General features: G+C 45.0%; 1 protein-coding gene across 4 annotated transcripts in view; it reads right to left on the bottom strand.

Moving 5' to 3' along the window:
* Nucleotides 1–20,174, bottom strand: part of AMOT (angiomotin) — a 63,669-nt gene extending 43,495 nt beyond the window's left edge. Inside the window, exons 1-2 of one of the 4 annotated variants that reach the window (XM_079961256.1) lie at nucleotides 20,035–20,144; nucleotides 17,169–17,306 (exon numbers count right to left, since the gene is read on the bottom strand). The gene's annotated coding sequence lies outside the window, so the exon portion shown is untranslated. The other 3 variants (XM_079961257.1, XM_079961258.1, XM_079961255.1) reach the window with 3 other exon arrangements.
* Nucleotides 20,175–25,867: the final 5,693 nt, after the last annotated feature.

The following is a 25,867-nucleotide window of genomic DNA, read 5'->3' as shown; positions in this document are numbered from 1 at the left end:
CTGTTGTGGTAGCGGCAGCGGAGGGACCCAGCGCTGGTGGGCGGCAGGTGCCTGCTTGCTTGCTGCCCGGCCTGCCTTCACTCACTAGGAAAATTAAGTGTGGCACTCAAAATGAAAGTTATACTCAGAACAGAGCATGTTCGGCTTCCTAAAAACATTCCAAAACCGGAACACTCATTTCTGGGTTTGAAGTGCTCAGGTTCCAAGTAGTTTGAGAACTAAGCTGTTCAAAAACTGAGGTACCACTGTATTTATTTTTCCCAATTTGAACTATATTTATTTTTCCCAATTTGAACTGTATTTATATTTCCCAATTTGAACTGTATTTATTTTCCCCCCAGTGGTGATTTTCTTGAGTCAATATGAGAGTATCCCTAAACATTTTTTTAGAAAAATAGAACTGAGTTATACCATAAAATTATATATCAATGGAAAGAAAATTTAATGAAGAATGCAATGCAATAACTTTTATGAAGGATTATTTATTAAAACAGCAGTCATAAAGAAGAAACATGAAACACACAGAAAAAAAAAGAGATATACAGGTTAAATTGCCGTGTTGGCACTTTGCGATAAATAAGTGGGTTCGGAGTTGCAGTTTGGGGACTCGGTCTCTAAAAGATTTGCCATCACTGCACTAGGAAGACAGTTCCACGGATTTGGAATGGCCACAGAGAGAGACCACATCCCAAACAGACACACTGCTCAGATGCTGGTGGGATGCAAAGGGCAGCCTTTCCAGAAAATCTTAAGGACAAGTTCATCAGGGGAAAGAGAGTTCTTGAAGCACCCTGGTCCCAAGTCATTAATGATTCAAAAGGTCATAGCCCGCATCTCAGATTTTGGCCTGAAAACAGACTGGGAATCAGTATAGCTGTGGCAGGAAGCGAGTCACAAGCTCTCCAAAACAGGCTGTAATCAGCATTCTGGACTCCTTGAAGTTTCCAAAGGTAGCCCTACTTAAAGTACAGTATGACTGAATCTCACACAGAGGCTCAGTTCCTAGGGTTCTGTGTATACATGAAAATCGCATATACCCAAACACTTGGAGCTGCCCCAATGCCTAGTGTGGGAGGGAGAGAGATAGCTCTCCGTATTCCCAGAGCTAGCACACTGAGCAGGACTTGCCCAGCAAGTAGTGCAAAGAGCTTAAAACCTCTTTTCACACAGGGTGAGCCCAAGCAGACCTGGTGCAAAAACGGCTTTTAAGCTGTCCACTTTGTGCAATTTCATCCAGCACGCATGTGACTGAAACTGTGTAGGTTGAATGCGTGTTAAATGTGCAGAAGGTGCAATTGGTTGATGTGAACAAAGGCATGCGTGTTACCATGCCCATGACTGCATCCAATGTTACATTCCCAGGCTGAGCACCAACTATGGTCAGAACAGGCTGTTCACCTCGGCAAGGAGACTGTTTTGAAGTGGGGAAGGCAGTTCCCCAACAGATTCTATGCAGTCACCTTCAAAGACACACACACACACACAGGCCAGATGGGGTACCTGAATAGAGGAATGCAGCCGTGACAAAGTAAACCAAACTGGGAGGGGTGGCTAACACCCCAGAGGACAGGATCACACTTCAGAACGACCTTGACAGATTAGAGAACTGGGCCAAAACAAACAAGATGAATTTTAACAGGGAGAAATGTAAAGTATTGCACTTGGGCAAAAAAATGAGAGGCACAAATACAAGATGGGTGACACCTGGCTTGAGAGCAGTACATGTGAAAAGGATCTAGGAGTCTTGGTTGACCACAAACTTGACATGAGCCAACAGTGTGACGTGGCAGCTAAAAAAGCCAATGCAATTCTGGGCTGCATCAATAGGAGTTTAGCATCTAGATCAAGGGAAGTAATAGTGCCACTGTATTCTGCTCTGGTCAGACCTCACCTGGAGTACTGTGTCCAGTTCTGTGCACCACAGTTCAAGAAGGACACTGACATACTGGAACGTGTCCAGAGGAGGGCAACCAAAATGGTCAAAGGCCTATGGGACAGCCTCATATACCTGCCTCATCACCAGGGAGAGAGTGTCTGATGGTCACATCAACCAGAGCTAGGGAATGGAAACCAGAAGACATGATCCATTGCCATGGGACTGGAATGGTATCAAGGACATTTGAGGAATGGGTTCATGTTTTTGAAGCAAAGGTGTTGTTAATGGAGTGCAGTGCCTCGGGGGTACTCTCTGGAGAGGGCTACAAACTCATCCTGCAACCGCTTCAATTATCCTAATTCCATGCAGTGCACACTTCAAATGTCAAAAAGGCCACTTAAAAAATATGGAATGAAATAAGCAAGATGTAAGTGATCACATGGGGGATGAAGTACTTGCAAATTATGCCACATACTACTTCCAGAGAGTGCTGCAAGCTAGTGTATTTTTCACTCCATAAGACAAACTTGACCATAGTTTTTAGAGGGGGAATGCAAGAAAAAAAATTCTTTAAAGGAAGCGCTGAGCAGAGCCTGTATGCATCCCAGGCTCTGCTCAGCACTCCCTTTCACAAGCCGCGTGGAGTGGAGTTGCAGGCTTTTCCCTGAGGAGGGAGAAGGGCAGTCTGTCACTGACCGGCTGCCCTTCTCACTCCTCGGGGAAAAGCCCCCAAGAGCTCCACACAGCTCTTTAAAGGGAGCGCAGCTCTTGGGGGCTTTTCCGGGAGGTGGGGGAAGGGACTGAGGGGCTAAGCCAGATGCTAGAACAGCAAGAGGGAGCGCTGCGCAGAGATCCTTCTTGCTGTTCTGGCTTCTGGGATAGCTGCGCAACCTGCATTCGCTCCATAAGACGCACACACATTTCCCCTTACTTTTTAGGAGGGAAAAAGTGTGTCTTATAGAGTGAAAAATACGGTATTTGTCAGATTGTCTGCTGCAACTGAAACAGTAACAGGCACATACAAGTGCTTCTCCTCTGCTTGCAAAACTAAGAAAAGTGGGCCACAAGATTTGGTGTAACCTGCAATAACCTGCCCTGGAAAGAGCCCAGCCAAGAATTTAATAGGGAAATATTCCTAATTGGAAAGAACAAGTTCACCTCCCTTTGTGGGCAGGGCACCAGGGCAGGCCTGCCCCTATGAGCAATCCAATGTTAGCCATAATAAATAAAACTAGAGGGCTCAAAGGCTTGGGTTAGTAAACTATTATTTCACAGTGGAAGGTTCATACTATTCTCAGAAGGCTCTCATTATGTTTGAAAAATGCAAGCACAACACAAGCATCCACCTGAGTTGCAAGAGGAAGGAAACTGTGTTGACAGTCTAATGAGAAGTCTCTGAGAATCAGAAGCATTTCTCTGCCCTCAACCCAGCAGTAAACCTCTGAGTGTACACCACACTCAAAGCTATTCCTGAAAGAACCCCCCTTTAGTAAAATGGGGAAGAGTTGTGAAAGTGAATCCATTAGAAAAGGGCTGGGCAAAAAGGACAAATGCTCAGTGTCCTGTTCAGCCTGAGGCATCACTGTCATCAGGCTGTGCAGTACATAATGAAAACTTCCAAAGGTGGCTTCTGCCCAGAACTAAAAATTCCCTTAAGCAAACAACAGAGATCAAAAGCAGAGGGGACAGAAATCCTAAAGGACCCAACTCAGAGCCTATGGAACTCTTAGGGGTTTCTTCAAGTAACTAAGACCCTTGAGGTGGAGCAGAAAAAATAGGAGCATGTTGACAGGAGAGTGAAATGACCAGGAGGAAGGCATGGAATGGAAAGCTTGGCTAAGAAGAATGTTTACAAAACAACGACTTTTCAGTTTTCTGTATAACTAGAGTTAAAAGTCAATTATACTGAAGTGTACACAATTGGTCCCAATTAAGTAAATACAGTGACAAAGAAATGGGCCGCATTGACAATTATGCTGCTTTAGCTACCCCTATCCCAGTTGCCTACCAACTGTGTCTCAGGTGATCACACAGGTGTGGCACCAAGCAGGTGCATGGACAAGGGCCAGTATTACACATCCTCATTCCAGAGAGCGAGAGTCACCCTCACCACCACCTCCTGTTAATTAGAAACAAGAAGTGAGAGAGAGTCTCACTGCGGGAGACATACACATATTCTTAGCATGAGCTCAGCTTCCCAGCTCCTAAGGCAACGGAGTCGTACAGGCGAAAGGCATAATGGAAATTGCTCCTATGACCCGGTGATGCAAGGCAAAAGCTCATTTTCAGCAACCACTTGCCATTTTAAGAAAGGAGTTTAAGCTGTAACCACAGCCCATGTGATCTGAGCGTTTCCCAATCAATTAAAGTTCAAAACTGGAGCACCAGAACACATTCAGACCGAAATAATAATATAATAATAATAATTTGCTGGGCCAAATTCTCCAAAGTGAACCAAACACAGTATGATCACGTGTTACATGGGGAGTTCAATTCCAAGAGTTCTGCATATACACGAAATTCATGTATACCCAAACTCTTTGAGCCACCCCTGTGGCTAGCATGTGATGGGAAGAGAGAGATTCCCCAGCACTCCTAGACCCTGTATGCTAAGTGGGCCTTGCCCAAGAAGCAAAGCAGAGAGCTTAAAAGCTCTTTCCAAGCCAGAAACCCCAAGTGGACTTGAGATAGCTCAGTCTCTAGAGCATGAGACCATTCATCTCTGGGCCATGGGTTCGAGCCCCATGTTGGCCAAAAGATTCCTAGTGGTCCCAAAAGCTTTTCAGGCAACCACCCACTCAGTTCCATAAACTCGCCTCCAGTGTCCTCTGCCTTATTATTCATAATAGCAGTTCTCACTAAGCAACCCACTAAGGAATAAAATTCAAAACCGAGACAATGAATTGCACCTTAATTCAAAATGCAATTAAAACTATTTCGTTAAAATAATTCAACAAAACGGATGAACTTCTGGTAGTCATTTATACCTCCAGGGACTCCCCTGCCACACCCTTGCCTCTTAGTGCCCCCGCCTTCGTAATCCCACTGCCTCCCCAGTGCACAGATGTCAACTTTCAGATTTGAAAATAAGGGATCAGCAGCCTCACCTGTCCCGGGGTCAGTCTACGAGATATCTAACAATCTGGGATAGCAGCGGGAAACGGTGCTGGAATAAGGGAATTTCCCGCAAAAAAAGGAAGGTTGACAGAACTGCCCACTTGAGAAACCTATATAATATTTACACACCCATTGTGAAAGTGCTAGGCAGGCCAAAAAGCCTACCCAGTACAGTTCTACTCCTATCGCAAGAGCCAGTGACCCAACACAAGCAGGAATTTAGGAGTTATAGTTCAGCTCCATTCCCTTTGCTTTGCTCCTTAGTGATCCGGGTCCTGCTCTTTCCTCTCTGTTGTTAGAAGCCCCATCCCACAAATATCCCAAGAATGCTTCAACGTCATCTTCATTTATTTGAGTGGTTTTTGCCATTCCTCTGCTTATTTAGCCCAGGCCTCTCTTTCTGCTCTGGGGTCCCAGTTAATGAAAACCACATGAGATCACAATGTGAGTTTGCCTAGTGCTCAAATCAATGTCATCTGCATTAATGGGGGGGGGGGGAGCATTTTTTAGCATATCGTTTTTAACAAGGATCAAAAATGTCAAGCTGCAGTGCGCACAGAGAGATCAGATAAGCGCACAAATTTACCCACCTATCCATGCCCCCTCTCCCCTGTCCCGGCCACTGTAATATACTTTTGCAAAAATGCCAGCTGAGATTATAATTGTGCTTAGCACTGAAAGCCCTTTTATTATGGCCGAAGTGCTTCGCAGTATATTATCTCACTAATCCTGACAACTGCTCTGTAAGGGAGACCAATATTATAATTATTGTAGATGACCTGCTGATAGAGTGGCCCTTTGTACATTGCCAAAAAGGGAAAAAGAGAAGAGGGTGCAGATTTACATAAAATTTGCATGTGCTAATTACAAAAAAACCCACAATTTTTGTAATAATAGCTATGATCTGAACAGCAACACACCTTAGCGCTGCTGTGAACAGGTGACCTGTGTTGCTTACTCAGCCTGATGCCCAGTTGCAAACTAGGGATCAGGCCTCCCTGATCTCTCCTTTTGGGGATCTTTAAACTGGATTCGCAGTGGATAGCCTTTCAGACACACACAAAATGTTTGTAGAGAACTGACCTCTGTAAAGTAAAACACACGGCTGCTCTATCGGGTGAGTCAGAGACAGGGCAGGAGCCTAGCCGTAACTAAGGCCCCCAATGAGTGGACGGCAAAGGCAAGGTTTGAACAGGGGACACAAGTTCTCAGCCACTATTAGCACAAGGTGGCATTTAGGTTGGCCCTAATGTGGTGAATGGATTCTTTGATGGCTCTGCTGGATTTGGTCACAGAACTCTCAATTTTCAAATTTATATTTGTGACCTACTTTTTACTCAGCACTAACACCACCGTGAAGTTGTTGAACTGAAGAGCAGGATACACACCCTGTCTCAAGTAATCGATTACTTGTTGCAGTGTTTCCCCATTAGCAGTGTACGTATCCCTTGCCCAGGGTATGTGAAAGGGTTTCAAAGGGCACACAGCAGAACTTTTTAATTTTACTTTATCATAGTATAACTCTTTATTATATACTAATGAATTGATGCCACATATTGTAATTGGTCCGGTCTAGATAAAACAATTCAGTGGTACCTTGGTTCTCAAATTTAGTCTGTTCCAAAACCAAGGTGCGCTTTCCCATAGAAAGTAAGGCAAAATGGATTAATCCGTTCCAGACTTTTAAAAACAACCCCTAAAACAGCAATTTAACATGAATTTTATTATCTAACAAGACCACTGATCCATAAAATGAAAGCAATAATTAATGTACTGTACAGGGTGGATTTGATTTAAATCAAATTGTTTTAAATCACGATTTAAATCACTAGTCAGTAAGGCTTGATTTAAATCATTTTTTTTACAGAAAGACTCATTCTTTCTGGTATAATCTTAATATTTACATCCTGGGACAGGATGGTAGACTAGATGGGCAACTGGCCTGATCCAGCAGGGTTCTTGTTATGTTCCTACGTTCAAATCAGTAGTAATTAAAATGTTGTACAGTACTTGAAATATACAGGTCACCCCAGCATGCGGATCAGGCAGGCCAAGAAGCAATTAGTTCTACCTTTTGAGTCACCATATTATATCTGGCTCCAGATGGCAGACTTCAGTGTTACAGTAGACACAAACACACCCTTCAAGCCTCACTGCAGGCCAGAGATGGGGAACATGCATCGCTCCAGATGTAGTTCAACAACATAATGGTAGTTGTAGTTAACTACCATTATCCCATAGCACTGCACAGGAGAAAGGGGGTTGGAGCACAACCACAACTGGAGGGCCAGAGATTTCCCATGCGTACTGCTCAGGGCAATTTTCCCTTCGTGAATTTTTCTTGGAGGGTAAACTACATTTTTTAAAGGGTCAAACTCTCTATTCCCCATCACTTGAATCTAACAAGTCCTTAAACTAGGATTAGATTTGACTGATAGCACCAGTTCTGGAGATCTGATTAGTCACATGGTAGCATAACCATGGAACAGGAGGAACTATAGCCATAGCATGTTGTCTTACTTTGAACTTATGATATAGTTCTCCAAAACAAACCATGAGCTACAAACAACAGGATAAGCTTTGGCTGCACCAGGCGGGTGGCACTGTGGTCTAAACCACTGAGCCTAGGGCTTGCCAATCTGAAGGTCGGCAGTTCGAATCCCCACCACGGGGTGAGCTCCCATTCCCACCTAGAAGTTCAAAAGCACGTCAAGTGCAAGTAGATAAATAGGTACTGCTCCGGCAGGAAGGTAAAGGGTGCTTCCATGCACTGCTCTGGTTCACCAGAAGCAGCTTAGTCATGTTGGCCACATGACCCGGAAGCTGTACGCCGGCTCCCTCGGCCTAAAGAGCAAGATGAGCACGCAACCCCAGAGTCATCCACAACTGGACCTAACGGTCAGGGGTACCTTTACCTTTACCTAAGGAAGCTAAACCAAAAGCCCAGATTTAAGTGGCACACTAAGCGGAACCATAGCTTAACTCCTTCCAACTTCCAATTCTATGATTCAACACAGCAGCAAAAAGATCAGGGAGGCCACAGCCTCTTCTATGGGAGCCTGCACACAAAATAAGTCATGGTTTGGCTTATCACGATATACAAACCAGATCATTCTGTTATCCGTACCGTACTAAAAATTAACCTATGTGGGGTGATATGGGAGGGAAGTATCAGTGCTGCTGTAAACTTCAGTGGAATACAATAGATCAGAAAAAATCAAAGTGAGGCTGAAGAGACATTGCCGGCAGGGAGCAGAACTTGCCCCAACCAAAGATTTTAACACAGTTAACAATGCCTAAGTAGGGCTAATTTTGCACCATTTAAAAAAATGTTTACACAAATCTGCATGTGTAAAAATATTTCTGCCTACATACTTTGCTTTTGATCATACAAGCAGGTTGTAGCAATGATCTTTTTGGATAAGGTATTTCCTCCTCTGGGAGAGAAAAGGGACAATGGTTCTCTCAATGATACTTCCACTCCCTATTTTTTAATATCTGCATTAAAAATTATGAGTTATATCGAACCAAGTTCTACTCAGAATAATCCCAGCGGAAATAATGCACTTAAGTTAGTCCTGCCTGTTATTTTTAATGGGTCTACTTTGAGTATAACTGATCATCATCATCATCATATATTTATACCCTGCCCATCTGGCTGGGCTTCCCCAGCCACTCTGGGCGGCTCCCAACATAATATTAAAAACAACAACAACAACAACAACAATAATAATAATAACAAAATAATAATAAAATAATAATAAAATTATTTATACCCCGCCCTCCCCAGTCAGAGCCGAGCTCAGGACGGCTAACACCAGTAGAATTACAATAAAAACATAACGGGGGGGGGGGGGGGACAATTTAAAATACAGGTTAAAATGCAATTTAAATTGCAGCCTCATTTTAAAAGTAGCCCATGGATCAAAACCATAAGGGGAGGGAAAACATAAGGGTCAGACTGAGTCCAAACCAAAGGCCAGGCGGAACAGCTCTGTCTTGCAGACCCTGTGGAAAGATATCAAGTCCCGCAGGGCCCTAGTCTCTTGTGACAGAGCGTTCCACCAAGTCAGGGCGAGTACTGAAAAGGCCCTGGTCCCAGTTGATACCGATCTAACCACCTTGCGATTTGGGACCTTCAAAGTGTTGTCATTTGATGACCTTAAGATCCTCCGCGGGGCATACCAGGAGAGGCGGTCCTGTAGGTAATGGGTCCTAGGTTGCGTAGGGCTTTAAAGGTCAAAACCAGCACCTTAAACCTGACCCTGTACTCCACCAGAAGCCAGTGCAGTTGGTAAAGCACTGGGTGAATGTGATCCCGCGGCAAGGACCCCTTAAGGAGCCTCGCCGCGGCATTCTGCACCCACTGGAGTTTCTGGGTCAGCTTCAAGGGCAGCCCCGCGTAGAGCGCGTTACAACGAGCAAGCCTGGAGGTGACCGTCACATGGATCACTGTGGCCAGATCAGGGAGAGAAAGTAAGGGGCCAACTGCTTAATATGGCAGAGATGGGAAAATGCCACCTTTGCTGTGGCTGCAACCTGTGCCTCCATGGAAAGGGAGGCGTTGAAGGTTACACCCAAGCTCTTGACAGAAGGCGCTGGCACTAATTGAGCCCCCACAAGAGATGGGAGTTGGCCCCCCAACCCTATGTCATCCTGACCCAGCCAGAGGACCTCTGTCTTCGAAGGATTTAACTTCAACCAGCTCCCACGCAGCCATCCAGCCACAGCTTCCAAGCATCTGGTCAGTGTGTCCAGGGCCGAGTCAGGGCAGCCATCCATCAACAGATAAAGCTGGGTGTCATCAGCATATTGATGACAACCCAGCCCAAAGTATTAAAAACATTAAAAACTTCCGTAAACAGAGCTGCCTTCAGATACAACCCAGTCTCTTTACCCATTTTGTTTCTTCTTTGCTGCCCAGTTGATTGGGGAAACCTTCCATAGTTTAAAACTGATTAATTTGGGCCACTGCCCCCTTGATTCCATAAGCTCATCCCCAGCGCTTCTTACCCTATAAAAAGCATTATTCAGAATAGCGGTTTACAGCAGCCACTAAGGAAGATAGCAACACAATGAAATCCCAAACAATAACAACTAATTACACAATGATTCAAAATCCAGTTAAAACTATTGAGTTTAACTAATTCAATAAAACTGATGAACTTGAGCAAGTGATGCCATCTTTTCAAAGTCTGATAGTCATTTACACCTCCAGTGCCTCCCTGCTGCCCCCTAAGTAATCCCACCACCTCCTGGGGGCAGTACCACTCACTTTGGAAACCAGTGACTTAAGTTGTAAAATGCTTCACCCTTAGTGCTGGTATAAGTTAGGTGGTACCATCACTGTTTCACCATCAATGGGAAGAGGCAAGTGACCACATAGACTTGACCTGGGAGAGTTTACTGGCTCTGCAAAGTGTCAACAGTCTGGATTCTGCAACCACAATGATTTGCACGCAAACCACATGTAACAAATGAGGATGCTCATGCCTCCATCCCGCCCATCCAGCCAGACCCTTCCAATCCCATTTTGTTCAAGAATCCCAGAAGCACAGCACTGGAAGGAGACAGCTTGTGTCACACCCCACCGTGGGAAACTGAGAAGCTAACTGGAGGGGTGGAGCACCCGTTCCACGGCATTCCTCCTCTGCCCTGTGACACAGCCTGGGAGCAATAAGAGATGGAACCACAGGACGTACAGGCAGACATGATTTGCCTGAGCATGGTGTATGCAGGCACCATGTGTGCTATATACACAGCCAAGTAATGTATTGGTGCTATTTCAGGTAAACATTGAGTTGTGGCTGATCACTTCTGTTAGCAAAAGAAATAAAACATCTAATTGCAAGTGAATGTGGTTTAATGCTCTTAGGCTTGGTGCACTCTTTAGATCAATGTTTCTGGAGAAAAGCCTGAAGTGTTTGGTTATTTGTTAATTGGTTCAGTTGTACTTTAATTTCATTTGTACTTGAAAACAGTTGACAAAAACGAACTGGAAAAACTGAAGACGAAATAATACATAATTGCAAGGAATGTGGTTGCTCTGCTCCTGTATTGACCAGACACACAGTACTACCAAAATATATGCTTGGGTCTATTTCCACCCACTTAAAGAATGCCCATTAAAAAAGGTACTGAAAAGTCATACTGCTCACTTATGTTTGCTTGACAGCAAAGCACAGAAAGCAGTTTCTGAAGAAGTGTAAGAGGCAAGAACAACTGGGCCCTCTGCTTAAGCATAGAAGGAACTGATTTGGAACAAAGGAAGCCAGGAATTAATGATAAACAATTCAAATTAAAAATCAGTACTCAAGTTCTACTATCCAGCTGCCCCTTTAACTAATGTTACTTTCCATCCCAATATTATTGCAAGAAAGGATGCTGTTATGGTTCAGTTTACATATTGGCCAGTGTGGTGTAGTGGTTAGTGTCTTGGATCATGACCTGGGAGAGACCAGGGTTCAAATCTCCACTTGCCCATGAAGTTCATTGGGGTTGACCCCCTGGGGGCCAGTCTCAGTCTAATCTAGGGTTGTTGTGGGAATTAAATGAGGAAAGGATGAATTATGTGTGCCACCTTTGGCTCTTTGGATAAATAAGTGGGGGATGTAAATGCAATAAAATAAATAATACAAAAAAAAGTTAAGAGTGGCAAAATAAAGTATTAGTTGTCATTGTTGTCATTTGGCAGCAAAGACCTACAAGCCCACTTGGAGAATAACTTGATAAATCTAACTGGGCTAAAACTTTAAAAATCCATCAGGTTCCACACCTGCATATCTTCCCCCATGTTAAGTAAAATTACGAATTGCCAGAGAAGCCACTTTCGTCTTAAGAGTGTTGCTGTCGCAGGGAAACAAAAGTGCATAACTTTTCATTCCTGGCACACACACAGGCCCGTGAGAGAGAAGGAATACTGGAAGGAACTTGATTTCCCAGTTGCAAAACCCCTTCACCAGCCTTTTGCCTTCAACATGCAGGAATTATATACTTTTGTTTTCAAAAAGTTGGGTTAATATATAATATATATATATTGCCCAAGAAACCAAACCTGTGCGCGTCCCAGCATCACAGGAGGCGGAGGTCCAAAGGGGCGGAAACGGTGCCGCTGGAGAAAAGCAAGGGTGGGGTGATAGGGGCGTCCGTCCCGACGACTCAGTTTGTCGCGTGCGAAAAGGCTGGAAAAGGGGCGCTTCCTCTGCACAGTCTCAGCGGGAGCTGCTGCCGCTGCCCGGGGGACAGGCAGAAGCGTGCAGGCGGCCCATCCCCGCGTTCCCGGGGCGGCAAGAAAGATTCGCTTGCCTGCTGCTGGTGCCAAACTCCAGAGCGCCGCTCTCCCCTTGCGCGCAGGCGTTCAGCGCTCCGCCCGCTAACGAGGAAACATGGCCGGGGAGGGGGGGGGGAGGGAGGGAGCAGTGGGAGCGGAGTGCCTCCGGGAAGCGGAGAGACTCAGCCCCTCGCTTGCCTAGGGGAGCCTCAACCAAGGAGGGAGAGCGCGCTCAGCGCCGCCGCAGCCTTGCCAAGCGCCCCATCTCCATCGCCTTTGCGCGCTCCGGACGCGCCCTACTCCCGAAGACTTTAAAGCAACAGCAGCCGCTTTGGAAACCAAAGGCTTGGAAGGAGAGGCAGGCAGGAAGGTCTGCCCAAAGCCACACGCTGCCTGCTCACTGGCCCGAGCCGGCCCAGCTGCAGATTTCCGTTGGCTGCCCGGCCTGCCAGTCGCGCTCATTGACAAAGAGGGAGAGGGAGGGAGGCGAGACACGGTTCTTTTGTCATCTCTGGCTTCTGCAGCAGAAAGAATTGCAAAAGAGCCCGGTCTCAGGCAGCGCCCCTCTGGAGTAGGCTTTGCAAAAGGCTCCTGATTTTGCTGCAGGATCTTGTCCCGCGTTAACGCAGAGTTAAGTTCCACAAGGACGATCTCACACAGAAGACCCAAAGCCATCTTCCTCGCACGGATTCACACACATTAAGTTCAGCAATTCTTACAAACAACCCTGCCGGGTAGGCAAGCATTACCTGCATCGAACTGACAGGCCCCTTGTGGCCAAGTGCAGTCGAGGCCACACAGTGAAGTCCTGGCAAAGGTTGGAGTTGCAATTAAGACTTTTCAGCACAGTACTTCACTGCCATGTCCTGCCAAGTTCCCATGAGATGCCCTTTTCAATCCCAAGGAAACAAAGGGCACATTCCCACCATACATTTAAAGGACTAGGAAGCCACTTTAAACCATCATGGCTTCCCCCAAAGAATTCTGAGAGATGGAGTTTATAAAGGGCACTGAGTTGTTAGAAGACCTTCCCCGCCAATTCCCCTCCCAGAGCTACAGTCCTGAGTATACTAGAATCAGAGGTGTACCTAGGCTCCTTTGTGCCCTTGGCAAAGAACTGTAATGGTGCCTCTGAAGCTGGGAGAGACCATGGACAAGAAACTCTAAAAGTTTGCTTTTCAACACCTTTCATGCTCCGCCACTTACTTCCTCCACAGCCATCAAGGCAATAATGCAAGGGCCACTGGGAACAAGGTTTAAGGAACCAAGGGCAAGGAGTGGCCTGAAAAGGTTTGGGAACCACTGGTCTAGTGAGATGTACCAATGGGACAGTTTTGGATGTTGCTCTTAACAAAAAACCAGGACTGGTTGAAGACATTTTGCTCTGTGTTGAGCAACAGGATGCCAGCCCTTCTCATTCCATATGCAGAAGCCAATTTGCCTGGCAGCTGTATTAGACTTCAGCATGGTCCGCCCCTCTCCTCCACCCAAGGACATCTGTCTAGCTTAGGCACACCACTTCCCTGACCCTCAACTTCACTCTGCCTGATCCTGGGGTGGGAAACCTCTGACTCACCACATGTTGCTGGGCTAGATTACATCGTCTCTGACCATTTATCATGGTGGCTGAGGCTGATCGGGGTTGAATTCCAACCAACATCTAAAGGGCCACAGGTTCCCCATCCCTGACTGGCTAGGAATCCAGGCTGATATGTTTGTTGGTAATTTAGTTTTTTATTGAGATATGTTTTAAATAAGAAAAAAATTAAAGTACATATAACACATCAACAACCACAACTGGGATACATTTCAGCAGGTAAATCAACAAAGGACAGAGGATCAAGAATTGGAGGTGTGGGGGGGGAAAGGGTCACCTCAGGGAAGAGGCAAGTAATGACACATTCAGTGTTTAGGTAGTTGCTTAGAACCAAAGCATTTGACAAACTCACACGAAGGACCGAAATAGTTTGGGAATAATCCTACACCGCAAAGTACAGCGAGAATCTGGAGGCAGGGGGGCTCCTTGTTAATGTAACACAAATGAAAACCTTGTGACTGAAAAAGGTGACTTGCCTTTAAGTCCCCAGATTTGTGGACTATGTCCTGTAAGTTTCTTGGCCACTGCCCTTTGCCACACCCCGTTCCACCACCCTGCCAAAGAAAAATGGGCATGAGGCCTCCAGTGGTGCGCAACTTCCATGGAATTGTAGAATCACAGAATTGTAGTGTTGGAAGGGATCCCAAGGGTCATCTAGTCCAACCCCCTGCAATGCAGGCATCTTAACTAAAGCATCCGTGGCAGATGGCCACCTAACCTCTACTTTAAAACTTCCAAGCAAAGAGAGTCCACAACGTCCAGCGGTTGACCATTCCAGAGTGGTTAGTTAGCCAATAGCACAATCAAAACTTTGTACAAAGTGTTTTGCATATTTTCTGGAAAAAATGAAATTTGGGATAAACCTGGGGGAACAAGGTATTTCAAGGAGTGTTTCTAACCAGCATTTGTCAACCCATGCCTTGAGATCTGCTGGGAGGGCTGCTACAGCTTATTCTGCAGCGGCTCACAGCAGGGCCTTCTTGCTTATATAGGCACTATGGCTGTAGAAATCCTTTCAATTGAAGGGACACTTGACTCCCCCACCAATGTTTCCTCAACAACCACTGAAGATGTACTTGTTCTGCTTGGCCTTTGGGAACTGGTTGGCTTAGTCTGTTCACCATGACTCATGCAGGCACTGGTGAAGATTGGTGTGAAATCTGTGAGCTTTGATCATTTGAATGTTGAATCCGATATCATTGCAATGCATACCCTGGTCTTAAATTGGGAACTCTGAACATAAGAAGAGCCTCCTGGATCAAGCCAACAATGGCCCAGCCAGCATCTGGTCCAGCATCCTGTTCTCACTGTGGCCAACCAGATTCCCCAAAAGGAAGCCCACAAGAAAGCCCTCTACCCTTCTGTGATTTCCAGCAACTGGTATTCATAAGCATTTGTTGCTTCTGACCATGGAGGCAGAGCATAGTCTTCATGGCCTATAGCCTTATGCTCCCCCATGAATGTGCCTAAGCCTCTTTTAAAGCCATCTAAGTGGGTGGCCATCACTGCCTCCTTTGGGAGAGAGTTCCATAGTTTAATTCTGCTCTGTATGAAGAATGACTCTCTTTCATGCGTGTCCTGAATCTTCTAATATCCAGCGTCATTAGATGTCTATGAGTTCTAGCGCTATGAGAGAGGGAGAAAAACTTTTCGCTATCCACTGGTAGTGTAAAGATATTATTAGGTTAGAATGATGGTGGTGCTGGTCAGGAAAGCCCTGACTGAAAGACAGCTCTAGGAAGTTCTGGAAAAAGAGGCACGCTGGTTCCTTTATCCTTTCAGAAACAGTTCTCTTGTACTGTACTGTAATAGCTCTTGTGTGACCAGTTTCCTTTAATTTCAGGAGAGGAGGAATGCACCGCGTTTTCTAACCAAACAAAGCCAGACACGACAACTTGAGCTGAACAGGAAAGGAGCAAGGAAAGGAGCAGGACATCCCAGGTTCCCTTTGCCAAATGTTCCTCCTTCCCTCCCCCCACTCCGTGAGCTGCAGCAGCACACTCTTGAGGGCCTGCCAGATAAAGGAAGCTTGCGATTTTCCATGAATAGATCACACTACAATGTCAGAATACAGGAAACAGCGCAGGAAAGGAGCTAGTAAAAGCCACTAAATTGTAGTGCATTTCTCAAGCCAAGTTACACAACTGAGCAAAAGGTTACTTCTGGTCCACGGAAAGAACAGAGAACACAAGGGCTACTCTGCAAACAAATTGGAAGGCTCCAAAATGCCTTTTTTGTTGCCATTGCCTCCCATAGGAATGTGGCTGGAAAGAGCTCTATCTCAGGTTATTAAGAAGCTGTGCAACAGGGATGGTGCTGAACAAAAGGGTACCCTAAAGGTCTTCTGTCAGTGAAAGAACAGGAGACTGCAGCCATCGGTATTAAATTTCCATAGAAGGATGTTTGTTGCACAGTGAAGACCACTGAAAAGAGAATCTGCAGAATTTTTCTCCTTAAAAACTCTGGAGCTGCAAAGTGCGCAGGAATCTTCACTAGTTCAAAAACATGCCACAAGAGATTAACTCAAGCTCATTTGTTAAAATGGATTAAAAGTCACAGAAATGACCCATAAATTCCCAATACGCCACTCCCTATTTGTCTATATCAAAGACAACCAGGATAATAATAGGACACTACTATTTTCAGGTAGGATGCAAACACATACCAGCAAATTCAGGATGTGCATTTACAGTTGATTGGGAGGTCTTGTGCAACAAATCCGCTTCTCTAAAAGATCAGACATTTTGCGATAAGGAAGGTGGCAGAAAAATGCACTGGAGAGTGTGGGACTACACTTACTTAGCACCACACTGTCTAACCTCCCTGCAAAAAAATCAGGATAAAGGCTCCACATACAGGTCATCGGGAAGCACTTTTACATTCTCTTATTCCTGTCTCCCCAGTGGGTGAAGACAGTTATCAGGTGGCTTTAATATACATAGCTGCAAAATCTTGTAGCACATCTGGGTGCTACCTTCAAGGTTCTTGGTGGGGATTAAAGTAGTCTGAGACCTATGACCTGCATGCATCTCTAGAGCCATTCAAATACCCAGCAGTTCAATGAATACTTCTCCATATAGATGTGCACCCTATACTAGAACCTCACAATCTACCAGCTGGAGCCAGGTGTAAAAAAACACACAGTTAGAATTGAAAAAACAGTGCTGAAGTCAGTTAGGCTGGCAAGCACACACGGCCTTCTTGGTGGTGGCCCTGCAGTAATGGAACTCTCTTTATGTTACCATTCATTGGCCCCTCCAGCTCTAACATTCAACAAAGCCTTAAACACGTGCATTTGTTACTATTACCTTAAAGAGAGTTTAGGTGATCCAGTTCGGTTTTTCTCATACACATCTTTGTCTGTATCCATACTCCATGTTCTGCCTAATGCTCTGTTGCTTTATCTCCCTTCTCTGAGCTTCGTGAGTTCTTGGCCAGAAAAGCAACTAATAAATAAGCAGAATAATACATATTCTGAGTTGAGGAATTTTTATGCACCAGAACTGAACTGAACATATACAGCCCTTTGACACAAAAGGCCACCCCCTGTTAGCATTCCTCATTACACCAGCATGGTGTCGTGGCTAGAATGTTGGACTAAAACCTTGGAGACCAGGGTTTAAAACTCCCAGTGGACCTGGGAGACCTTGCCGGGGGGGGGGGGCATGTCTCGCTGCCTCTCAGCCTAATCCACCTCACAGGGCTGTTGTGGGTATTATATGAAGAAGGTGAGAACAATGGATGCCACACTGAGCTCCTTGGAGAAAAAACGGGATAGCAATGCAGTGAAATAAATAAAAAATAAATGTGGTCATCTGCATCTTAGGTGGGAAAAGTTGTTTCATTGTTGCTCTTATAAAATGATTGGGTGTCACGATAAATCACTCAAGAGATCCATCACCACATCCCAATCTACCTTCCACACACCCTTGTGTTAGGTCCAAGGAAAACAAATTCAGCAGTTTGTATGGCTTTATTGGAGATTTGGACTGATCTTCTCCAACTTGATACCCTCCAGATATTTTGGTCGTCAGCTCCCATCTACCTTAGCCAGCATGGCAGGATCAAATCAATGATTTCTAGGCATGATCCTGGGGACAAACCACACAAAAGGGTGGTGGTTGTTTGTGCCAGACTTGTAAGCTTCCCAGAAATGCCTGGCTGGCACTTTTAGGAACAGAATGCTACATAGATATTTGATCTAATATAGCAGGACCTTCTGCACACATTGGAAAAGCTCTTCCACTAAGCTATGGCTCTTCCCCAGAACATGCCATGTACATTGATGGTGCTATGATGCTACTATTATGCTATAATGATGCCTACGATTAATACCATGAAGTGGCTCTTGATTCTTTTGAGAGTCACTTTCTTGGAATCAGAGAAAGTACTGTAACAAGGAATTCAGAGGAGGCATAAATTTGCTTTGGCCATGTACAGGCCATGCTAGATGTTCTTGGTTCTACAGAAAGTGCTGCTATCACAAGGGAAGCCTCCTTGAACAAGTTCGGAGAGTCTCTGCTGAATTCAAACCCCATTCAAGCCGAGAGAATGACCCAGTTATGCAGATGCTTATTGTGATCAGAAACACAGCATTTATAACAACACAAAAGAAGAACCCTGCTGGGTCAGGCCTATGACCCATCTAGTCCAGGACCCTCTCCTCACAGGGACCAACCAGATGCCCCAAGGCAAAACCCACAAGCAGAATTCAAGCCTATGAGCCATTCTCCACTCTGGTGGTTTCCAGCAACTGGTATTCAGAAGCAATTCCCATCTGTGAAGGCAGAGCACAGCCATTGTGGCCTTCTCCTTTATGAGTCGGTCTAATCCTGTTTTAAAGCCATCTAGGTTGGCGGGCGGCCACCACTGCCTCCTGTGGGAGCAAGTTCCATAAGTTAACACTATGTGCTGCATGAAGAGGTGCTTTCTTTAAACTCCCCTGAATCTTCATTGTATGTCCACCAGGGTTATTACAAGAGACGGAGGAAAACTTCTCTCTATCCATTTCCCCCATGCCATGCATGATTTTATAAACTTCTGTCATGTATCCAACCCAACATACAAACTGCAGGCAAGCAAAACTAAAGGTGGTTCTTCTCATCCTGTCACTTTTATGCCTTGGAAAAGGTAAATGCAAATAGAAATGTAGCACCCCCTACTGGTGGTATGTGGCTCCACAGGCCTTTTTGAAAAGCCATTATGGGCCAGTTTTAAATGAAAACAAAAAACAAAGCTCTGCAATTACCCTTGCAAAATATTACTAATAATATCTGGCTACAGACCTGCTCCAACCCTAGGGACCTTGCAGCCATATGTGTATGTGTGTGTGTGTGTGTGTATACAAATTTCATGTTCACTAATGGTGTAATATTACACTATGTTCACTAATAGTGTAATATAAAGCTAAAGCAAAGTGGGCGTTCCTTTCTTGGTTTTGAAGGAAATGGTTTAAAGATATAATTTACGGGCAGATCTTGCAGCCAGCCTTAGTGCAGCAGGTGTTGGAACGGGAATGATATCGTGCACTGCCATTAATCCATCCAACTCAGTATTGCCTGCACTGATTGGTAGCGGCTCTCCGGAGTTTTTCTCCCAATCCTACCTGAAGCTGCCAAGGACTGAATCTGGGGCCTTCTGCATGCAAACGAGACCTTCTTGCGCTAAGCTAACCCTACCCCCGACCTGCCTTTTATCAAATCTGTCCACCTAGCTCAGTATTGTATACACTGGCCGGCAGAAACTCTCCAGGGTTTCAGACCAAAGCTGTCCCCCAGAGGCCCAGACCTACCTGGAGAAAGTCCAGGGACATAAGCTGGGACTTTCCACCTGCGCACGCTCTGCCATTAAGTTGCGCCCCATCCAAACAATTCTCCCCGCAGCAGGCAGGCAAGCCTTCCTTCTCCAACTCCCACAAAGGCTCGTTCTGTTTTACTCGTCAGCAGCTACGAAGCCGCTCCGAGGGCGGATTAGAGGCGGCGGGTTCAACCTCCCTGCTCCCTTCCCGCCGCAGCTGCCCCAGACCCCGCTTGCATCGGGGCTTGCAAAGCAGCCATGCATGGCAGCTCACCGACTCTCACAAGCTCCCCCTTCCAGGAAATTGGCTGTTGCAAGGGCAGTAGCTGGACAAAAAACCCCACCACGCGGCGCCTCGCACCCTCCTATCCACCTTACCGTGCGCCTTCGCCCTCGGAAGCCCCCATGGTTAACAAGGGCTGGCAGCCGCCCTCTTCCTCTCGTTAACTTTTACCAGCCAACTTCAGCTACGATCCTCAGCGTGCAGCTAGAAGATACGGTGAGCAGCAAAGGCTCTTGGGAAATGTAGTTCATTGCCCCGAACAACCTTTGCTGTCTCGTCGATTATGGCAAGGCAGTGGGTGCATCGCAGCGGCACCTCCACCAGGACCCACTTCTGATTTACCAGAAGTGCATTCTAAAGCAGATTTCACCAACCCAGGTGTCTTTCGGACGTCTTGGGTGGACTACAACTCCCACCAGCCCCTGTCAGCAAGCACATCAGCCTGTGGGTGTTGTAACCCAAAACATCTGGAGGGCAGTAGAATGATGATAATTATTAATTTCATTGCATTTGCATCCCACCTTTCCTCCAGGAGCTCAAGGTGGTGTACGTGGTCGCCTCCTCCCTCTCTATTTTATCCTCACAACAACCCTGTGAGGTAGGTTAGGCTGAGAGGCAGTGACGGGCCCAAGGTCACTTTGAGGCCTAGTTCTAGCTGGCACACCACACTGCAGGGTCTCTAGAAGGCTCTTGTTACAAGACTGCTCTAAGCACACATGGAGTGTGTGTGATCCTGTGCACATTTGGGAGTAAGCATCATTGAACCCAGTAAGACTTGCTTGTGAACAGACATGCATAATGCTGTCACTCAAGAACAAAAGTAAGAGGCATTGCTTCTGCAGAGCGTTTATTATTAAATTTCTATCCCACTTTTCCTCTAAAGCAGTATTTCTCAAACTTTGGTCTCCAGCTGTTTTTGGACTACAACTCCCACCACCTCTAACTAGCAGTGATGGGAATTGTAGTCCCAAAACAGAGAGAGAGACCCAAGTTTGGGAAGCACTGCTCTAAAGAGCTGAAGATTCAAACATAGTTGGGAAGGGTCTTATCCCAGTGGCAGATCATCTGTTTGTATGCAGAAGGTCCCAGTGGGAGATGCCAGTATGAGGTAACCAGCCCAAACGTACCCTTTTGAGTTTGCACCTGTGAATTGCGATAACTGTAGGTGGTTAAGGGTTTTTCTTGTTTTGCAGCCCGGACATGTATGCTCTCCCAGCAGACATAGTTTCTTACCACCATCTCACACTTCATAGCCTAGAAAGTGGTGGCTGTCTTACAAGAAGGGGATAAATTGAAATTGCAGAGTTATGAGAAACTGAAAGATAAAGTGCGAGACTAGCTTCATTATTATCAAATAATGGAGGTTTATAAGTTAGACAGGAAAATTGGTTTCCAGGTGGAAAAATCAAAATTGGAGACAGAACTGTTAGAACCCAATGCTAAAATATTATCAAGAATGTATAACTTGCTGTTGAAATGGAATACCCAGGATGAAACGGTTAAATCAGCTATGATCAAGTGGGCTCAAGATATTGGTCATAACATTATGTTTGCTGACTGGGAACAGTTGTGGACCACCGGCATGAAATTTACGGCATGTAATGCCCTAAGAGAGAATATTATGAAAATGATTTATAGGTGGTACATGACCCCAGTCAAGCTTGCAAAAAATTACCACTTGTCTGATAATAAATGTTGGAAATGTAAAGAAACTGAAGGTACATTCTTTCACCTTTGGTGGACGTGCCCAAGGATTAAGGCTTTCTGGGAGATGATCTATAATGAAATGAAAAAGGTATTTAAGTATACCTTCTTGAAGAAACCAGAGGCCTTTCTCTTGGGCATGGTCGGCCAATTGGTGCCAAAGAAGGATAGAACATTCTTTATGTACGCTACAACAGCAGCAAGAATACTCATCGCAAAGTATTGGAAGACAGAAGATCTACCCACCGTTGAAGAATGGCAGATGAAAGTTATAGACTATATGGGACTGGCACAAATGACTGGCAGAATCCGAGACCAGGGAAAAGAGATGGCGGAAGAAGATTGGAAGAAATTTAAGGATTATCTTAAGAAATATTGTAAAATTATTGAATGGTAGAACGATGCTGATTTAGAAATCAAGGGGTTTTCAGCTGTAATGATTAGGTATTAAGAAAAGAAAGATTAAAAAAATTAATCAGAAATTAGGGGAAGGATTTGCTGAAGTGAATTAATTAGAGATTGGAATACAGGAAGGGGAGGTATGAGGAGGTCGGGAAAGTAAGTTTTATGAATATAAGGGATTGAAATTATACTTGTTATTGTATGTGGTTTGTATGTTTTGTATGTATTCTTTCTTTTTTCTTTTTGTTCTTCTTTCTTGTTTTTTCTATTTTATATAATTCTTTGAAAACTTTAATAAATATTTTATATATATAAAAAAAGAAAGTGGTGGCTGTCTTGCAGCAGGGCTGCAAGGGCAGAAATTGATTGCGCAGCAGCTCCTGCTGGCTACACCAGCTTTTCTGCAACATTTATGGAAAGTTTGGTGAAAGGAGATGAAATTATAAGGGCAGTTATGCTCTTTCACTCTTTCAGCAGTTATTGATGCCTAAAGTGCATTTCAAAACTCAAAGCCTGAATACAGTATTTGGCTGCAATGCAAGCTCTCATGCTGAACGGTGCATCTGTCTTCCCTTTCGGTCTTGAGAGCCAGTATAGTAGTGAGTGTCAGACTAGGACCTGGGAGATGAGTTCAGATCCCGACCATCAGCCAGGCACTCACCCTCAGCTTAACCTACCTCAACGGGGTTGTTGAGGGAATTAAATGAGGAGGGAGAAAGAACTATGTACAGCTCCCCCCCCCATTTATGTGGGGGTTATGTTCTGAGGCACCATGCACATCAGTGAAATCGCATGTAATTGAAATCGATTGGAAAAGCCTGCAAACACTCAGTTCCGCCCCTTTAAGTGATGTTTCAAGGTCTCTTTTGGGTTCGGTGCGATGTGCGTATATGGTCACACACATATTGAACATGATGCATAAACGGGGGTCTGCCTGTATGCCACACTGAGCTCCTTGGAGAAAAGAAGAAGGTGGGAAGGAAATGCAAACAGTTAACAAATCAGCTTTGTGGCTGATTGTGGCTTTGCGCAGAGAAAGGCCTGGCTTCAAAACAAACTCCAGCTTCCCCAAGCAAAGCAGAGGAATAAATACCCTGTGTGAAATGTTGGAGAGGGGGTATCTGCTAGTAGTCTGTGTTGACAATTCTGAGCTTGGTGGACCCATGTGCTTATTTGGCACAGGCAGGTTCCTCTTTTCTGTTCAAACAACTTCATGTTCTCAAAGCTTAGCCTTTATACATCGTAAGAGTAGCATCATATATTGTTTCTGCTGCCACAGACTAAAACTTGAGGCACAGACCAAAACATTTACAATGGCTTAAACTTTCAAAAAACTTCTGTAATGTTTGCCTTTAAGGTGCAACACTCTTTGCTTTAACCCTTTTATCTTCGGTTACTTATTAAATGTACTCCAAATGTTTGCTCTCCTCTGCCTTCTCTCCAACTGCCACCTCCACTGCTAGACCAGTTATTTGAACTTCAGCCATGTATTTGCATTTAAGTCCAAAGCTCATGCTTCGGACTAAAAATCAGCTATGCTGCTCCTGCAAAGATTAACCCCCCCTCCGAAAGAGTATAATTGGATTTCCCGTAACAGGAAAATATCTTCAAACTTCTCAGTAGCTATATACTGTTAATGGTAAAGTGTAGAATTTATCCTGTATCCCCAAGGGATTATCGTCTCCTCTCAATCTACTGCTTCCCCCCAAAACATTGTTATCATATCAGCACTCTTCATGCTTTAGCCTTTCTCTGAAGTAGTGAATAGCATGTTCTTCTTTATCCTCCAACTCATGCTACATTAGTATGGCAGTTTATTCAGTTTCCCTAACTGTATTATATTTGAACTTTCATGTGTCATAAAAGGCACTTCTGGAAATCTAGTGGAATATAGTGAAAACTTGGCACTCATTTCTGTGTTAATTGGTTCCAGAAACAATCTATTTGCAACCCTAACACAGAAAATAGGAGTAAAGTGATAAAATTTGAGGCAGAATATAGGTATATAGTCCTTTCCTGCCATTTTCTGGGTGAATCATGGAGCAACTGGACAGAAGATTATAATCAGGAAAGCTAATGCAATATAATACATGGAGAATTACACCCTCAGACTTGAAGCAAATTCAGGAGTACATGTATGGTATTTCAGATAAATTTAAATTTAGGGAATTCAGGGAAGGAAGGAATAGAAGCAATTTGTTTCCCACCATAAACAAGAAATTAAATAATTTGTCTCTGAATAAGCATTAAAAATTGCAGTCCACTACTTATAATTGTTATAAAAGGTAAAGGTACCCCTGCCCGTACGGGCCAGTCTTGACAGACTCTGGGGTTGTGCGCCCATCTCACTTAAGAGGCCAGGGGCCAGCGCTGTCCGGAGACACTTCCGGGTCACGTGGCCAGCGTGACATCGCTGCTCTGGCGAGCCAGAGCCACACACGGAAACGCCGTTTACCTTCCCGCTGGTAAGCGGTCCCTATTTATCTACTTGCACCCGGAGGTGCTTTCGAACTGCTAGGTTGGCAGGCGCTGGGACCGAGCAGCGGGAGCGCACCCCGCCACAGGGATTCGAACCGCCGACCTTTCGATCGGCAAGTCCTAGGCGCTGAAGCTTTAACCCACAGCGCCACCTGCGTCCCTTTATAGAGAGTTTAAAAAATGTCACATGCTCACTTAGGAGCACTTTGAAAGATTTACTGTACTAAATTTAAAAGGGGGGCATTATTGCAGAGGCTGTGCAAGTCTGGTTCAATGATCAAATCCAAAACAATAAAACTCATACAAGTAAAACTAATATTAAATTAAGTATTAGGAAAACTGTTAATTCTGAATAATTCTAAACTGTGCAAAACACCACCTACTTATCTGAGATCTTTACTCTAAAATTTTGGGTAACCTCAAGGCAATCTTAAAAGATTAGGATTAAGAGATTAAGAGCGGGTGGCGCTGTGGTCTAAACCACTCTTGGGCTTGCCGATCAGGTCGGCGGTTTGAATCCCCACGACTGGGTGAGCTCCCATTGTTCGGTCCCGGCTCCTGCCCACCTAGTTCAAAAGCACGCCAAAGTGCAAGGAGATAAATAGGTACCGCTCTGGCAGGAACTAAACGGCATTTCCGTGCGCTGCTCTGGTTCGCCAGAAGTGGCTTAGTCATGCTGGCCACATGAACCGGAAGCTGTCTGCGGACAAATGCCAGCTCCCTTCCAGCCAGAGATGAGTCTGATGAGTGCCACAACCTGAGTTGTCTGCGACTGGACCTAACGGTCAGGGGTAACTTTATCTTTTAGGTTTGCTGTGGGGCCAGAATCTTTTACTGTGATATGCTGGGACTTTATTTTAATCATAGAATTGTAGAGTTGAAAGGGACTTCAAGGGATGAAATGCAGATATCTCAACAAAAGCATCCATGACAGATGGCCGTCCAACCTTGGCTTAAGACACTATCAAACAGCACTTATCGTCAGAAAGTTCTTCCCAATGTTTGGTCAAAATCTCCTTTCTTGTAATTTGAATCCATTGGTTTGGGTCCTACCCTCCAGAACAAACAACCTTATTCCCTCTTCCATGTAGCAGCCAGCCCTTGAGATATCTGAATGTGGTTATCATCTCTTCTCTCAGTTTCTTCTCCAGGCTAAACATACGCAGCACCCTCAACCATTCCTCATAAGGCTTGCTTTCCTGAACCTCTCCTCTGCACATGTTCCATCTTGTCAATATCATTCTTAAACACCAGACTTAAATATTTATTTCTTAAATGGTCATACCCTGACCTGCACACAGTACTCTCGGTGTGGTCTAACCAAGGTAGAATACAGTGGTACCT

This window comes from Podarcis cretensis (genome assembly GCF_951804945.1).
Source record: "Podarcis cretensis genome assembly, chromosome: Z".
NCBI classification, from domain to species: domain Eukaryota; kingdom Metazoa; phylum Chordata; class Lepidosauria; order Squamata; family Lacertidae; genus Podarcis; species Podarcis cretensis.
Note: the sequence above shows the minus strand (reverse complement) of the source record. Positions and strands in the feature narration are given on the sequence as shown.